Source organism: Phascolarctos cinereus, unplaced genomic scaffold, assembly GCF_003287225.1.
Source record: "Phascolarctos cinereus isolate Bilbo 61053 unplaced genomic scaffold, phaCin_HiC Scaffold_726;HRSCAF=1367, whole genome shotgun sequence".
NCBI classification, from domain to species: domain Eukaryota; kingdom Metazoa; phylum Chordata; class Mammalia; order Diprotodontia; family Phascolarctidae; genus Phascolarctos; species Phascolarctos cinereus.
The window spans coordinates 170,101,204-170,118,283 of NW_027556098.1; the positions used below are offsets into that span (position 1 = coordinate 170,101,204).

The window sequence follows — 17,080 nt, forward strand, 5'->3', positions numbered from 1 at the left end:
TTGAAGGAGGACCCTATGAGTAACTGTTTCAATGGGGAAAATCTTTCAAGGTAGCAGCAGCCCTGGTAGCAAAACAGAAGTTCTCCTTCCCCCTCCTCCCCATATATACCGGCTTACTTATCATTTGTGTAGGACAGACACTTCCCCAGTCCCAAATCACTCACACGGGTCCTGAAGCACAGCTCACAATGGAGAAGTGATGAGGAGAGGGACAGAGGCTCCAGATATTATAAAGAGTTGAAAAACTAAGGATGTTGGAACCTCTTGGCCATCCAAGTCTCCCCTATCTGACAGGGGTTGGCTCTCTGGTCCTGTCTTTCTTTTCTTCCTGAGGTCCCAAGAAATGAACCACCTGCTTTCCTTTTCACGGTTTCCCCATCCAAGTTACTTTTTTTTCTCCCTGCTGTAGAGCAGGATGGAGTCTCACAGCTTCTCTCCTACCTGACTCTGACACAGGAACACAGACCACTTAAGACTTTCTAGGTGGTTTTTATTATTTGTGTTATTATTATTAAATATGGAATAAAACAAAATTCTCCCTAATGCCTCTCTGCTTCTTTTTACTTTGTTCAGTTAGGTCCTGTAACGGAAAGCAAAGATGTGCATTCGTGTTAGTTTGCCAACTTTGGGTATAAAAAAGGACTAAAGTAAGATTCCTCCATACTTCAAATGAAAACTCAAACTCAGTGAGTCTCCTGGGTATTTCACCATAGTCTTTTCTAGGAGGAGGGGTTGTTTAGGCAAAGGTAGAATGGAGACTACTATGCTGCCTCTAAGACCACTACTAAACCTATGGGAATGACAATGGCATTGGGCCTGGGAGGTAAAGGAGAAGAGGTTGCCCTTCCCTGGCATGGACTGGCATGGTCAGTCCTGCTACCAAAGACCTGGCACTTGAGGTTGAATGTGAAGTCAGGACTAGGTTGAACCATTTTAAGCAGCAATGGGAAAGTGAGAAGCAAGGGAAGGGAGGAGGGAGGGAATTCTCAAGCAGAAGCTATGCACAGTTCTTGGACCACAGTAGATTCTTAATTAAATGTTTGTTGACTGACTAACTGAAGGACTGAGAGTTTCTAAAATTGTTATGGCCACCTAGCTAGATTAGGATTTCAGGGAGACCTAATATAAGGAATGAGGAAAGTACTTAAATGAAGTATAGAGTGTAGAATATAAATTATACAAGAATCTTTGTTTTATAGAGATTTCTGTGTAGATGAATGAAGAAGATAAACTTTTTTTTTCCTAAGGAGAACAGTTAGGTGCTAACTAAAACTGGGAATAAGCACCTTAGTACTTCAGGAAGGAGAGATACAGTGATTCTCTCTTAACACTGTCACCAAATAGTTCTTTAACTAGCTTTGTGAAATGGTATTTAATGGAATAAGTTAACATTTGTTTGTTTGTTTGTTTTAATAGGTAAAGGCATCACTATAAACAAATAAAATTAAGTCTGGGTCAAGTTTAGTTGGGGAAGGAAGGAAATGAGGCAAATGAAATTTCTACTATAGGCATCCTGTGCTCACACTGGCAAGCATGGGGGAACAGCCCCTCAGAAAAGATAAAACAGAGTAGTTATTTTCCAAAAAGCATGATAATTTATAAGACAAGCATGGAGGAGCAACCCCTCAGAAAGAAGAAGGATTCCATAATGATGAGACCCTGGAGTGGATGCCCAGGAATTGTTTTCTGTAATCTCTAGGCACGGCTGGGGGGGGGGGGGCGGGATGAGGAACGGACCTGAAGCCTCAGGTCACATGTGACCTTCTAGGTCCTCAAGTGCAGCCCTTTGACTGAATCCAAACTTCACAGAAGCAGGAGCCCCTGCTCTAAAGGAGATCTCAATCAACCAATCAATCAAAAAGCATTGATTAGGTTTGTACTGTTTTCCAGACACTATTCTAAACTCTGGGACAATAAAGAAAATAGCAAAATCAATCCTTGCCCTCAGGGAGCCCACATTTAATGTGGGAGACAACAACAATTGGTATATACAAGATACATAGATAATAGATGCAAAGAAATCTCAGAGTAGAAGGCACTAGACGCTGGTGGAATCTTCCTATAGAAGGTGGCCCCAAGGTGAGAGAAGAAATATACCTCTCTAGGGAGGAGGTACTCTTTCCCAGAGTACTTGCCCTGGAGCATATCTCATTTACTCTGTGCTAGTTATGTCTGGGTAAAGATATCTGAGATTGAAAATATTCAGTGTACAAGGTATAAGCAAGATCCGAATGCCTGACCACCCTGCCAACATTTCAAAAGCAGCAAGGCGCCTGTAACACACAGAAAATGGAACCAAGAACAATTTATTATCAGCCTCAGAGTCTATGGTTTAAACTCACAAAATGAAATATCTGTCATTTTAATAAGCTTCTTACAATGACTTTAAACATGTCATTAAGTAAACATACAAAAAAAAAAAGATCCCCAAAGAAGCTGTTTTAAAGACAGCAACAATGGGAAGGAAAAGTGTTATCAGTGGATAATAGACTCCTGCTGGCTAGATAAAGGACTCAACTGCTAAACCCAAAATAAACACCAGAGCAAAGCCAAGGCATTTGTTTTCCAAGTGGAAGACATTGATCCTATGACACATTTCTATTACAGTGGATTTATTTCTGTTGCAGCCAGCACTCCACTAGCTGTAATTATGTTGTCTGAGGCGGGCTTACTCAGTATAGGCAAAATGGGTCTCAGCACCCCATTATTTGCCTATTTTGCATATAGGGCCATATTCACAGTATGTATGTTTGCATTTCTAAAAGGCAAGGACCTACACTATGAGAAAACCAAATCAATAAGGGGATAATTGTCACCACAATGGGGGATGCTTATTTGGGCCCCATTCCCTATTATGACTTCAGTAATCTTACATACAAAAGGCCATTGAGTTAGGCAAGGTTGGGGACACTAAAAAACTGTGTTTTTTGTTATAACAATTGTACATTCACTCTCCAAACTGAATGGAAATGCAGTTTTAAGAACCAGATTGAAATTGCTTGAAAATGAGGGGCATCCACTCAGGTATACTATTTTATATGCCTTTGATGCATTCTTGTAACGAAGTCTAGTGTTTCGGGGGGGGGGGGGGCGCGGCAGGGCATATTACTTCAGGTGTAACCCTGGAAGCAACTAAAATATAGATGCAAAAAGCTGAGGGATCACTCCTTATAGCCCTTAAGTAAAACCTTGGAAAGGACAAAAAGGTAGAAAAAGATAAAACAGAGTAGTCATTTTCCAAACAGCATGACAATTTATAAGACAAATAAGGATAAATTTTTAGGCAGTGTTTATACAATGGGAATATGTTTTGGTTTGTTAGAGTAGAGCTTGTTTGGCTACTTTCCCAAATCCCAATCATTTTGTCCCCAAAGGGTAGGCTGACTAATCGATCCCTTAAGGTTTTAGAGGTAACCCAAAGGAGATAGGGTTTCTAGTACTGTCACTTATATATGAGTCCCTGTCACTAGTTCTGGTACTTATTACATATGTAACCTTGGTCAAGACATGTTCCCTATTTTTGCCTCAGTTTCCTCATCTATAAAATAAAAGGGGTGGACTCAGTGGTCTTTCAGTTCCTTTCTAGTGCCAAATATATGAAAAAAAGAAACAGCAAGAGGAAAGTAGAATGACAGAGAAAGGGATATAGCAAAGAATAGACATAGAACAATAGAGAAAGAATGCTGAAACACAGAGAGACATAGAGACAGCCAGGGATAGAAAAAGACACACATATGGGCATACATGAGAAAACCAATTGTTGTTGTTGCTGTGTGTCCTTCATTCTTGAAGAGGACCAATGACATCACAAGGGTGATGTCTTTGCGAGTGAACTGGATTTAAATGAGGCAGAGCTGCACAAAATAGTCAGCCTCACTCTCCCCCACAGTCATCAAAGTCCAGTGGTAACAAAACAGTCAAGACAACTGGGGATGGCCTGGTTTGCAGTGGATGACCTTGGCCTTTCTAAATTAAGGTCTTTCCTAGGCCTCAACTGTGAGGAAGAGACAGAGATGGAGACAAAAACAGAAAGACAGACATTTTGCTTGATGCCTTTACTGAAATATATAATTCCCTAAAGCTTTTCTGAAATGACTCTTTCTCCAGGGAGCCTTCCCTAATACCTTCAGTACTGATAATCTTTTCTTGCCTGAATCTCATAAAGCTTTTATTGTTGCTACTGATTTTCTCTTTCTTTGCAGTCTTTTTTCCTATTTTATGTTACATTTACAGTAGCATGTCTTGTTTACTTTTATTAGAGTAATCTATGTTTATATTATATCTACCTACTACAATAGGAATTCAGTGAGGGCAGGGACTTTATCTCATTGGAACTTTGTATTTACCCCAGACCCTAAAAAAGAAATTATTTCATTTTAATTCAATCAAGCATTTATTAAGGGCCTACTATGAATACTATGTGCCCTATACAATGACAGGTTTTGACACTTAAATTTGGGGGCGGACTGAATGGAATGGAAGGACATTTCCTTCTTGTATTCTATAATACTGCCACTGAAGCCCTTTGAAATTGTGTTGCAATTTTGCATCCAAGGCCTTACCAAGTCTTGATACTTGCCCCATAGACTAGGTCAAATCAAGCTGAGGATGAGGAATTACTGCTTCTCATTTGACTGGCACAGTCTCCCTCACAAGCCAGTACTTCAGAAGCCAGAATAGGTAACCTTTGCAAGACATAGTAGCACCAGAGGAAAGAAAGGCTCCTTCAAGTATTAGACCAAAGATGTAGGGAAATGTAGGTTGTTGAATATTACCACCCAAAACTCCTTCTTTTAATAACTCACTTACTCTAACACAATGGGTTTCTGGATGAACATCAGCAGAAAATTTACTGACACAAAATGCCGATTTGTGCCAGAATGTGATGAATATTTGAAAGTCCTCCCATTTCTTGGTCAGGATGTAGAACGGACACATAATGACATGAAGATTAGTGTGTGACAAAATCATGGGCACTTTCAGCTTTCAGTTTAGCAATATATAGTTTTCTCAGAATTAAAATGTAAATGGAAAATTTCATTACATTTAAATATAAAGTCGGATGTCGACATTAAAAACAGGAAAATGAAAATCAAAGACCTAATAAACATAAGATAATAATAACAACAATAACTAACATTTATACAGTATTTATGTGCTACACACTGTGCTAAAACATTTTATAAATATTATCTCATTTGAACACAATAACCATAAGAGGTAGGTGGCATTATTATCCCCATTTTACAGTTGAGGAAACTGAGGCAGACAGAGGTGACTTGCCCAAGGTCACACAACTAGTAAGAGTTTGAGGCCAGATTTGAATTTAGACCTTCCTGGCCAGTGCTCTGCACCACCTATGTGTCTAGCTTAATGTTCAGATCAATAATCCTCTGTTGTATTTGTAATAAAATAACTTTCTCTGGGAACTTAAGGCAGTCTATGGGCATTTATCTAATGAGTTCTCCCACCACCTCAAAGAGATGAAATGGAATAGACGGAATAAGCATTTTTAAGTACCTACTATATGCCAGGTACAGCTCAGTGTTTTACAAATATTATCTCATCTCAGAAAAAAATAATGGATAATTAATAGATAACATGGTCTGACATATTCTCCTCATTTGATGGATTTGCAGTTCTTTCTCATAATCATATAAATAGTTGGGTACAAAACCTGCCTCTTCCAATGACATACCAAATAGTGTTAAGTAAGCCACTTGGGACTGACAATGATGTCTGGAATCAGTAGGCTATCCATTATTTCAAAATTTGAACATCTGTGTGATTCTGTTTATTAGTCTAAAAAATGATGTGCTCAGTGTGGTACAGTGTGAAAAGCATCACAGCTAGCGATAGAAGCTATGCTACTTATCACCCATGTTACCTTGGGCAAGTCAGTATACCTCTCTGGTCCACAATTTTCTTTTATAAAGAGAAGGTGTTGAACAAGATTATCTTTAGGGTCCCTCCAGGCAAAAATTCTAATTCTTTCCTCATGTGTGGGACTTGTTTTTCTTGTTTTCACTAGAGGATGTTCTAGCTAATGTCTGAACAGCTTCTGATGTCCCTGGCAGGGAAGAAAAAGTAATAAAGCATCAGATATCTTTGTCAGTAAAGTTGGACTGATTTTGAATCCCTGCTGGTGATAACAAAGTATGAGAAACTCAAACACATTCTCACTAATTCACAGTCACAGATGGATTTCTAAAAGACCAGGCAACTAACATGCAAGGTTATGGACAGCATTTGGACAGAGCCAGCCAAGTGGGGATAGAGGCTGAGAGATGGATGGCAGGTATCAAGGTTATTCACTCTTCCAGCAGCCTAGAGTTTCTGAAGGATACTGAAACTTTAGAAGCCTTAAGAACCAATATAGGTAGTCTATGTTTTCCTAATATGAAAAGCAAGCTGCACATATAAGAACTAAGAAGGAAACAGGAGGGAATCAGTAAGCAGGTCTCAGAGGTTAAGATAGGAATAGACTTTAGGATCCAGAAGTCAGGTAGTTTAAGCAATGGCCCTACAAAGTAGACACCAAAGTGAGTCAGATCTTAAACAAGGTTGTATTTACCACAATTACCCTCTAGCACATTATATAATTTTTTTTTCTGACATTAAGTGACCCTGGGCCTATGGCTAGGTTGGGATGTAATTGCAACTATCAGAAGCCCACAAATTTATTCTGGTCCTAGATGAAAAAAGGGTAGAGGTCCTACTGTTATAATGATATTCCTAAGCATTCACTTAAACAAATGATTAAACTTCTTGCCAAGACTTGCTTGTTCCTTGCTATCAGGCCAGGCTTCCAGACATCACAGGACACAGCAATACCTTATGCCAAGAAGGTGGATAGCTGTGCTAAGACTTCCAGTACCTAGGCCCCGAGGAGACCTTGAACATTTCAATCACCCTACTTCATTATCAGAATTCTTCCCATCCATTAATAATTTCTTTGGACTTATTTTCCAATGGTTAGAATATCCCCATCCCTCTTGCTCTTCCCCAGCCTAGTGATACTGAGCACCTGCCTGCTGAAAACAAACCTCTTTTCCTAAACCCACACAGCTACTCATTCCCATCTATGTCAACTCTATCTCAATGTCCCAACTCCAACTCTGCCCAACTATTCCACTCTGCCCCCTGGAATATTTGTTCCATAATTAACACACTTCCTTTCATTTTAGACCTCTTGCTTTCTTGGCTCCTCTCATCTTCTGGAACTCAATGAAACCTGGACTCTCCCCACATAACACTGAATCCATGGATATCTTTTTCAATATTGGTTTCACCTTATCTCATTCCCTTTAACACAGTTGTCCTGGTAAAGGAGTTTGAATACTCAACCCATTTCTATTATCAGGCTCTCCCTTAACTACCCATCACCAGAAATCTCTTTTCTTTTGTAGATCACTCTATTCAAATTTACCATCCAAAATAGAATCTGGTGGCTCCTATCAACCCCCATTACATTCTTTCTCCCTTCTCAATGTGTTCTATGTCTGGCTTACCATTTCCTGATCATCCTCAGCTCCTGCCCCCATACTACGGGACTTCAACATACATACTGATGATCCGTTAAATACTCTAACTTCCCAGGTCCTAATTTACTAGCTCCCATGACCTCCTTTTCAACACTCCCATCAGCTGTACACTGAAGTGTTCACAAGCTTGAACTGGCCTTCACCCACAAGTGTCCTGCTTCCACATTCAAGAGCTTTGAAATTTATTTATCCAGACTCTCAATCAAATAATGATAAACAAATTCTGGACCATAAAAGTAGCATAGTATTATGATGCTGTAAAAAATAATAATGATAAGCATGATGCATATAGGGAACCAAGTAAAGGCTTACATGAATTAATGGAGAGCATAGGAAACAGCCAGGAAAGATATACATACACACACACATACACACACACACACACACACACACACACATACATACACATATGTGTATATAATACACAATATATATGACATACACACAACGAAAATGGAAAGAACAATGACCACAAAACAAGAAAAAAATGTTTCAAAATTACTAAGAACAAACTTGGCCCCAAATACGATATATGAGAATATACCTCCCCCTGTTTCTTTGAAGAGATTTGGGTCTACAGGCACAAAACAATGTATATAATATATTTTTAAAATGCGTTGTTTAATTTTATTGATTTTTTTCATTATTCCTATTTTTTTCTCTTTTTAAAAATATTTTTCTTTATCGTAAAGGATAATTCTTAGGGAGAGGACAAAAGAGGGATACAGAGGAAAATCTGGGGAATATTAAAAAATCAATAAATTATTTTACTTAATTACCTTAATATTAAAAAAAATTATTCCATCTAATTATAATCTTTCATCATTCCATCTTTCCCTAAGTCCTACTATTCCTAAACTTATTTTTTATCCTCACCATGACCTTGAATATTAACCAATTAACCAATAAATAAGCATTTATTAAGCACCTACTGTGAGCCAAGTATTATGCTAGGCAATGAGGAGACAAAGAGGCAAATGACAGTTCTTACCCTCAAGGAACTAAAAATCTAATGGGAAAGACAACATGCAAACAAATATATACAAATAAGTAATCATTAACAGAAGGATGTACTAGAATTAAGAGGTAGTAGGAAAGGCTTCCTGTAAAAGATGGGAGTTTAGTTGGGACTAAAAGGATGCCAGAGAAGCCATTAGGCAGAGTTCAAGAGGGATAGGCCATCCAGAGAAAATTCCTGGAGCTGAAATGGAGTGTCTTCTTCACAGAGCAGTCAGGAAGCCAGTGTCACTGGATTGAAGAGTGCATGTTGGGCAATAAGGTGTAAGAAGACTGGAAAAGTAGGAGGGGGCTAGGTTATGAAGGGCTTTGAATGACAAGCAGAGGATTTTATATTTGATCCTGGAGGTGATAAGGAGGAACTGGAATTTATTAGTAGAGGAGTGACATGGTCAGGTCTAAGCTTTAGGAAAAATCATTTTGGTGGCTGAATGGAGGATGGATTTGAGTGGGTAGACACTTCAGTTACGCATACCCACTAGCATTCTATTACAACAATCCAGTTGTGAGTAAGGTGATGAATGTCTGGACTGGAGGAGTAGCAGTGAGAGAGGAGAGAAGAAGGTATTCAAGAAATGTTGCAGGGGCAGCGAGGTGGCACAGTGGATAGAGCTCCAGCCTTGGAGTCAGGAGGACACTGAATTCAAGTCCAACCTCAGATGCTTGACACTTACTAGCTGTGTGACCCTGGGCAAGTCACTTAACCCTGATTGCCTCACTCCAAAATTAAAAAATATTGCAAAGGTAAAAGTGATGCACCTTGGCTCCTGATTGACTATAGAGAATAAGAGATAGTGAAGAGTCACGAATAACTCCTAGGTTACCATCTTGGGAAATTGAGAAGATTGTGTTGCCTTCTACAGTAAGAAGGAATGAGGGAGAGGCAAGGCAGAAAATGATGAGTTACATTTTAGACATATCTAATTTAAGATATCTCCTGGTCATCCAATTCAAAATGTCTGAAAGGCAGTTGGATATACAAGATTGGAGGTCAGTAAAGAAGGTGGGGCAGGAGAGGTAGATTTGAGAATCATCATCACAGAGATGAGAATCTGATGAGATCACCAAGTCATGTAGAGGGAGAAGAAAAGAGGGTCCAAGACAGAACCCTTATCCTCCCACTTAGTACTTTCCTAGGCCATCATCCCTACTCTGGCTACATTCTCCTATCTTCCTAATTTCCCATCTTCCCTTGTTGTATCACCCAACATAACTTGCCAAACACCAACCCTGGTTTACTTCAACCTTCTTTCCTCCCTCATCTGTACTCACGTGGTGCTAATCAGAGCTGGAAAAAAAAAATCAGAGCTACTAAAAATTTGTTATCTAATCTCAAGTGAGCCCTTTTTGCAACAAAGCAATCTGTTTACTTCTTCCTAATAAATATTCTCTGCCACTAAACACAACAGCTGTTTCAAACCTCTCCTTTCCTCAGACCTACTGTAATACCCTGTCACTGTACCCAAATAACTGATGATCTCCTCTTTGGAAAAGAAACTGAGGCCAGGTATCAATAGTTTTATCTTCTCTCCTTTATTTATCTCATATCCCAATTATACCCTTCCCTTCTATCTCCTCCTTCACTCCAGTCTGTGATGAAGAGGTAGCTTTTCTCCTTGCCAAGTCCTTTACAGGTAGCTAAGAGTGTGCTGAAGCCAGCTCAAACATGATTTGTGAAAGCTGACTATTAAATTTATACTGTGAACATTTACACCTCAGAAGTCAGCAAACATTACAAATTAGGAAATGATTTATTGTTTTGTTGGTTGTCTAGATTAAAGGAAGTAATGGAGAAAATGTTGATTATCCTGATTAAATTTATAAGTGTATTGAATGTACCTTTTTTTCAGAGCCTTTTGTAAAACATTTACCAGCACACCCCTGCATATACCCATGTTCTTATTCCCTTATATCTCCAATAGATTGACCCCACTATCATCCTCTCTCTTTCTCTCTCTCTCCTCTCCTCCTCCTTTTCTTTGTCCTCCTCTTCCTTCCCCATTATAATCATCATCATCATTAATACCCTTTCCATATCCACTTGTTCCTTTCCTGCTGCCTATAAACATGCTCATATCCATCCTTAAAAAAAAAAAAATAACCCTGCAGGATCTGTCATACCTTCTAGTAGCTAGGTAGCATCCTACATCCCTCCTTCCTTCTCTGTTAAACTCCTTGAAAATACTGTCTACACTTGGGGCCTCTACTTCATCTCTCACTAAATCCTCTGCAATCCTGCTTCTGACATTATTAAACTTTTCAGTTCTCTCCAAAGTTACCAAGATCTTTACATGTCAAAACCTATTGACATTCTCAGTCGTTGTCCTTCTTGAATGGACAGTGGGATTATCCTCCAGGACGCTACCTCCTATCTAGGTTTTCATGACTCTTTCTTCTCTGGATTCTCCCCCTACCTGTTTAAATATTCCTTCTCAGTCTCTCTAGCTGGATTTACACATAGGCCAGATTCACTTTGGCTGGGCCCCAAGCCTTTGTTCTTCTTTTCTCCTTTACACTATCTCACTTGGTGATCTCATCTGCTTCCATGGATTCAATTATCATCTGTATGCAAATGACTCTCAGATCTATATATTGAGTCCTGAGCTCTAGTCCTCCAACAACTACCTATTGAAAACTTCAAGCTCGATGTCCCATAGGCATCTCAGATCCAACGTATCCAAAATAGAACTCATCATCATTTTCCCCAAAACCCATTCCTCTACATAACTTTGCTATTTCTGTTGAGGGAACAAACTTCCTTCCAGTGACCCAGGGTTAAAACCTCAGTGCTGTGCCTAACTAATCACTTTCAATCATCCCATATATCAAATCAGTTGCCAAACCGTCATTTCGATATCCACAGCATCTCTCGCTGTGTCTCCTGTCTCCCATCCCTCATCTCCTACCTTACCTTTGCCTCTTAGAATCCCTGACATCTTTCAAAACTGAACTCAAATTCCATTCTCTGTAGGAATCCTTTCCAAGGCCCCAGCTATTAACATCTTCCCCTCTAAAATTATTAGCAGCAGACAGAGTGCTGAATTTGGAATTAGGAATCCCCAAGTTCAAATCTTATTAGCTTTGTGACCCTGGTCAAGTCAATTAACCTCTCTCAACCTCAAATTCTTTGGTAAAGTATGTCATAGCATTTACTTCCCAGATTTGTTTTGAGGGTCAAATGAGATAACAAATATAAAGGTCTTCACAAACCTGAAAGTACCTGGTAAGTCCCAGCTTATCTCAAATGTATTTATTTATGTCATGTTGGGGCAGGGACTATTTTTGCCTTTCTTTGTATCCTGAGAGCTTAGCATGATACCTGGCATGGAGTTCACATCTGATAAAGCTTTGTTGATAGATGGAATGGTTGTAAATAAGGCCTCTGACCAAGTAACCCATCTGATAGAGCACTAGGCCTGGAGGTAGGAATACCTGAGTTCAAATCTAGCCTTAGATACTTACTAGTTGTTTGACCCTGGGCAAACCTCTTAATTTCTGTTAAGCTCAGTTTCCTCAGCTATAAAATGAGAATGATAATAGCACCATCTTTGAAGAGTTTGTTGTGAGGATCGAGTGAGATAATATTTACAAAGCACTTGGCATATAATAGGTGCTATATAAATGCTTATCCCTTTCCCCTTCCCTAATTAATCTAATTCTAAATAGTTCTTCCTCACTGTGGAATTGTGAACACAATTCAGTATTGGGCTGTGGTATATGATCTACTCAGTTATTATTAGCCAGGTTTTTGCATTACAGCTTATTCTGAGCACAATGTCCTTTCCATTTCTCTCTAATATTAACTCCTTTGCTTATTGATCATTTGCTTTGTTGGCGTTAGCATACTCTCTGTCCTCCTTTGAAACCAAAACACTTAATTACCTCACTTGCACCAGGGGAGATAAAATCTCCTAAAATAGCAAGTTAAAAAATAATAGACAAAGAGAATAGCTTTTCTCAGGTTAGTGCTTTTCACCAGTCTGAGAGAAGACATTGTCATCCCTAGCAGCAGTGAGGAAAGAGGAGTTGTGGGGAGGAGGAAGAGCAATGTTGTATGGAATAGAGAAATCAAACAACTTTCTTGATTTTTCTAAATCAGGCCTTCATACTGTGAGCACATTGTTTTGTTTTAAATACCTGTTTTATGAAATATGAGATCAGATGCACCTATATGTAAATGTAAAAGCAAAAACCTGTTTCAGAGCTAAATATAAATGATTGTGTATGATCGACCATGTGTTTAATGTTGCCATGTGCCTGGATAATCATGAAATCATCTAAATATCACTGCCCTTTTCTTAATCAGGAGTAGGATTCACCTTTAGTCCTCCAACCTCATTTGGGCCATGATGAGCATCTTTTAGGTCCAGGGACACTCACACCCAGGAGACAGTATGAAAGGGGTCAGAGAACACACAATGTATACTTTGGGATAAAAGTTCAGCAACATTGCTAGCTAGGGGCAATATCTAAGCATAACTCCCACAGATCCTGGGTGCTACCTTTCCAGGTTTATATTACCTGTTTGTTTCTCCTTAGTTTAGCTGATATCACTGAACTTGACCTCTTCCCTATCTAGACTTATAGTATCCACATGATGCTTCTTCAAATACCTGGACCTGACCTCCTGCTTTAGCTAATTGTCTAATCTTTATAACCTTCTCTGTTTCTCTGGTGTCTGTCTCCTACTTTCCAACTTTCTTTCTTTCTTTCTTTCTTTCTTTCTTTCTTTCTTTCTTTCTTTCTTTCTTTCTTTCTTTCTTTCTTTCTTTCTTTCTTTCTTTTCTGTCTTTCTTTCTTTCCTTCCTGCCTTCCTTTCTTTATTTCTTTCCTCTCTTCTTTCTCCTTTCCTGTTCTTCTCTCTCTCTTCCTGTTCTTTTATTTCTTTCCTTCTTTCTTTTCAGCTTTTCTTCATTCTCTCTTTTTCTTCCCTCTTTCATTTTCTACTTTCTTTCCTCCATCCCTCCCTTCTTTCTTTTTCTTTTCTTCCTTCTTCTTTTCCTTTCTTTCTACAAACATTAAGTACTACTGAGTGCACAGCACTCAGCTAGCATTGGAGGAGATAACAAATTTTAGATAGGAACCAATCTTTACCCTCATTGAGATTACTATAATATTACTACATTTGATAAAGATTGAACAAAAGAAGGAATAGTTTTGACACAATGACAGGGTATGTGCCCAAGCCAAGACCTTTGCCCCTTACCGCAAAAGAATTTAGGTCCCCTTTGTTCAAGTGGAGAATGATGGGGTACAGGCCCAAGAGTGCCCTAAAAAACCCCCTCCTTGAACTTTCCTTGAACTCTTATTGGTCAAGGGAAGTCTCTAGCAGTCACCTGGGGCTATAATCCAATCAACTGGCCTTTCCTTATCACCTACACTAAATCTCCCAGTTCTCTGTTACCCTTAATTTAATCTCCCTATTGTCTGTTACCTCCCCTTAGCCCCTGTCTACTTCCCCCATCATTGATCCTATCTAGATCCCATTCAACCTCCCAGTCACTCCCATCAAGATCCTTCCTAAACTGCTCCTCCAGTCACCCCAGTTTACTGGCCACTTCCATCAAGATACTCCTTCTCCTAGATCCCTCCTCCAATCTGGCCAAACTACTTGGCCACTCCTAGACCCCTCCCACAATCTTTCTGTACATAAGATCCATCCTGGCCACCATTTAAGGGCTGAGACTTCCTCAAGCCAGCTCCTCACAAAAGTTTAGATTCCGTCAGGGTTTAGTCAATAGGACTTTAATAAAGCTTGTCTTTGGCTGAAAGAAGGTGTGGATTGAATTCATTCAGGCAAAACTCATATGTTGTGATTTTGGGGGCCCAGAACCCTTAAACTTCTAAACCTCAACAATGTGATATTATATTAATGTCCAAATCCATGGCTTTATTCTTGCCACTGAGTCAGAAAAAGATGACAAACCTGATGCAGAAGTATTCTGACGTATCAGCATAAAATGGATACAAGAGATCATAGAATGATAGCTATAGAGCTAGTAGGAACCAAAGAGACCCTCTGGTCCAACCTTCTCTATTATAAAGGAGAAAACAGAGATTCAGGAGGTTAAGTGATTTACTGAAGGCTACACAGAGAGGAGGTGGGATACAAGCAGCTGTCATAAAAGACAATTAAAATCTAATAGCAAGAACTAAATTAAGTTCCAAATGGATATGTAAACTGAATGTAAAAACGCATTTCGTTTAAAAACAAATTAGATAAGAATGGAAGGAAATACCTTTTATAACTACAGCTCAGGTGAAAATTCTTAACTAAGGGGCAAAATTGACCACAAAACCCTAAAAAGAAAATTTTCAATTGTAAAAAGTTTATTAAAACAAAAACTTTTGTGTTAACAAAAGCAATGCAGACACATTAAGTCTCAAGTGGAAATAATAGTTGCACTATATATAACTGATAAATGTATAATAACTGTTGCTGACATTTCAAAATGGCCATAGATTCACATAAGCTAGTTGGTTTTTATTGTTATAGATTCAAATTGGCTATTAGTTGTCAACCCACAACCTTTATGTTCCACTTAGTTCACAAAAATGGAATCTAAAGAAAGATGTGAAAGATCAGTAACACTGAGTTGAATTCTAAGGATATGACAACATTGAAAATCTTAGAATTTAATTCAAAGGAAGATAAAGGAGACAGTGTGATTGAAGGAGTTGGCCTCTTTGGTTTTCATACTGATGGATCTAAAAATGGGACAAAGGCAAATGCAGAAAATGCTGATAAATAATATCTATCTAGCATGCCTGTAAATATTTGGAGTAAGTTTCAAAAATTACATAAAAAGCATTGTGAACTGAAAACTTTAACAATTTCTACAAGCAACGGGAGTAAAAGAAAATGTCCCAGAAAAGGTAAATTGAAGAATAAAGAAGAGTCTGATAGTCAGCAATCTTCAAATGAAGCCCAGTGGAAGGAGCTTACTCAGTATTTTAGAATAAATGATAAGCATGAAATTCTCATAAGCAGCAGAGCTCTTCTGAGGTCATCCCTCAAAACCAGCATAAATAAATCTGTGGCTGAAGGGGATATTGAGAAGGATAAAGAACCAAGTAATACGTTAGGTGATTGTGAATTTGGTGTAAAAAATTGCCAAAGTTATTGCTTGTAGCAGTTTTGTGAAAGTGAAAAAAAAGATGCTGAAACTTCATAGGAGGCTCAAAAAAAAAAGGAAGAAACTTGTATAGGAGTTTAAAGTGAAAAAGAGATGGGAAAACAAAAGGAACATGGGATATATGCCACTAGGCCTTAAAAAACCAAACTGTCTGTGATCTAACTACTCAAAAGGAATAAGATAAACCTAATAGAGAGAAAAATACATCAGATTAGGGAAGAAAGTCTGATATCTAACATTTATGGGGAATTAACACAAATATGTAAGACAAAGAACTATTCTGTAAAAGGTAAGTGGCTAAAGGGGATACATAAAATTTGGGGGGAAAAAAAAACTTCAAACTATAAATGATCCATGAAGACATGTGCCGAATTACTACTAATAATTGAAATCATGTCCATGAGTATGGAACACTGAATATATAAAACATAAAAATTCTAATTTGAACCCTGCAAATTGACAGATGACAAGAAACAGGAACCCTCAATGTTAGAGGGAGATTAATACAATACAAATACCCTGTTGGTAGAACTGTGAAGTGTTTTGACCATTCTGACCATTCTCTATCAATTTGGATGTACAGGAGAAAACTTATGTAATTGGTCATGCAGTTTGAGCCAGTGATTCCACTGTGGGTCATATTCCCCAAGAAAGTCAAAAACAGAAACAGAGGTCCAATATATACCAAAATATTCACAGCAGCTTGTGTGTGTGTGTGTGTGTGTGTGTGTGTGTGTGTGCTTGTGTGTGCAAAGAACTGGAAACAAAGGACATGCCCAGAGATTGGGAAATGGCTATATTTGGCACATAGTAGGTACTTGATAATTGCCTATTGACTGATGAATTAATAAATGAAGATGACACACTATAAGTGTGCATAAGGAATGATGAAAATGAAGAATTAAGGGAAACACAAGGTGATTTTTAAGATAAAAGTGAAGTATTCAGATCAAGAAGAACAATATACACAATGACTTGAATGATATAAGACAAGATCACAAAAAGAAAGCTCAATTCTGAGTAACTGAAAAACCAGTAGATTCCAAAAAACACAAAATGACCCATATCACTCTCACCAAAGAAGTGGGAACTAACTAATGTAGTACATTGCTGCATACATTATCAAATGAGATCACTCTATATTGGATATTTTTACTTAGTTATTCTTTGCTACAAAAGATTGTTCATGGAGGTAGTAATGAGGATGGGATCCAGACCCCAAAAAGGAAAAACCTGGATTTTCCCACATGGCCAAATCTCTGGAGTTTGCCTGAGGCTCTAATCCCATCAACTGGCCTTTCATTGTAGCTACTCCAAATCTCCTGACTCTGTTACCCTTAATCTAGTCTAGCCCTCCATTGTCTTACCTCCCTATGACCCCCT

General features: G+C 38.5%; 1 pseudogene; it reads left to right on the top strand.

Moving 5' to 3' along the window:
* Positions 1-13,726: 13,726 nt before the first annotated feature.
* On the top strand, positions 13,727-15,854 carry LOC110207093 (protein FAM204A pseudogene; annotated as a pseudogene).
* The last annotated feature ends 1,226 nt before the right edge of the window (positions 15,855-17,080 follow it).